The following is a 1557-nucleotide window of genomic DNA, read 5'->3' as shown; positions in this document are numbered from 1 at the left end:
AACCGCCTGGTCTGGGGGCTTGGAAAACACTGGTTAACACAGCTTTGCCACTGCATAAAGCCACTTACGCTAGCAGAGGGTGTCCTCAAAAGTTTGATAGAATTTGGTCCATCTGGATGGAGTCTGACGCAACACTACCAGACTAGGTACACAATTATGGCATCCGAATGGTGGTTGCAAACCTGGTAGGGGGATGCCTAGAGGGAGAGTTATGGCTTTCCTGGAATTTTAGGGGAGGTAATGTTGTACAAGGATGGGATTGTGGTGAGAGCATAGGGAATCCATCCACTCCCGATATATATTCTTTAACTGCCTTTGACTGAATCTGGTACTCTGCATCTTTCTGGGAAGCGCTTAAGAGATTGGCTGTAAGGTTCACATCAGGGAGCGGGTGGGGGGTGGATTGATTGTAATTATATTGTAATAATTCACCTGTGCCTAGGGGAGGGGGAGGGTTATGGTCAGAGGGTTAGTTATTGGACCTTGCATGGTCCTTTACGGTTGTTGGCATACGTTATGCCGTAATGTATACACTGTTGTGTATGGATGGGGTGCTATGTTGGTGCCCGAATGTTACTGTAATGTAATTGTTTACTATGCAAAATGAATAAAAAGATTTTTCAAAAAAAAAAAAAAACCTTACTGTGGGGCTACCCCGGCGCTGCAAGGCTTAAATGCACATTTTCATCTAGGTACTAAAATAACAAAGTTATACTCACCTGAAGCTCCAGCCTATCTCCTCCTCCTCCTCAGCACTGGAATGTTCCTCAGGGTCCTCACCTCCTATACACTGTGCATAGAATGTGATGGTTTACGGGACCATAGAGCACTGGAGGAGGGTTAACCCTCGGAGTGCTGCCAGAGAACATTTCATGAAAATAAATGACAGAAATCAGAGAAACACGTCACACGTATGTACACCATTTATTTCACACCCAATATGGGTTACACGGCACAGGATTGGATCATGGACAGGTTCTGGAGACTGGCAGCACTCGGAGGTAGGGACACTGGACAGGTTCTGGAGACTGGCAGCACTCGGAGGTAGGGACACTGGACAGGTTCTGGAGACTGGCAGCACTCGGAGGTAGGATGGTCAGACTCATGTAACTCACGTGGTATCGTATTACTCCATGTGATTGGTTCTCTTAGAGGTCACCCTGCGTTTACGGAAGGTCAGTTACATACGTTGTAGAGTAACAATTTAATAGATTGCGATTTATACGGAAACATTTCTGCCATTGAATGTTCATCTGTCATAATTAGAGACGCATTGTCTGGACGAGTGTTGCAAAGAAGGGGTATGAGGGGCGCGAGCACAGGCTGGCATGGGCTGAAGGGGTATGAGGGGCGCGGCATGGGCTGAAGGGGTAAGAGGGGCGCGGCATGGGCTGAAGGGGTAAGAGGGGCACGGCATGGGCTGAAGGGGTAAGAGGGGCACGGCATGGGCTGAAGGGGTAAGAGGGGCACGGCATGGGCTGAAGGGGTAAGAGGGGCACGGCATGGGCTGAAGGGGTAAGAGGGGCACGGCATGGGCTGAAGGGGTAAGAGGGGCAC

The sequence above is a fragment of the Nanorana parkeri genome, unplaced genomic scaffold, assembly GCF_000935625.1.
Source record: "Nanorana parkeri isolate BGI_ZX_2015 unplaced genomic scaffold, ASM93562v1 scaffold3695, whole genome shotgun sequence".
NCBI classification, from domain to species: Eukaryota; Metazoa; Chordata; class Amphibia; order Anura; family Dicroglossidae; genus Nanorana; species Nanorana parkeri.
Note: the sequence above shows the minus strand (reverse complement) of the source record.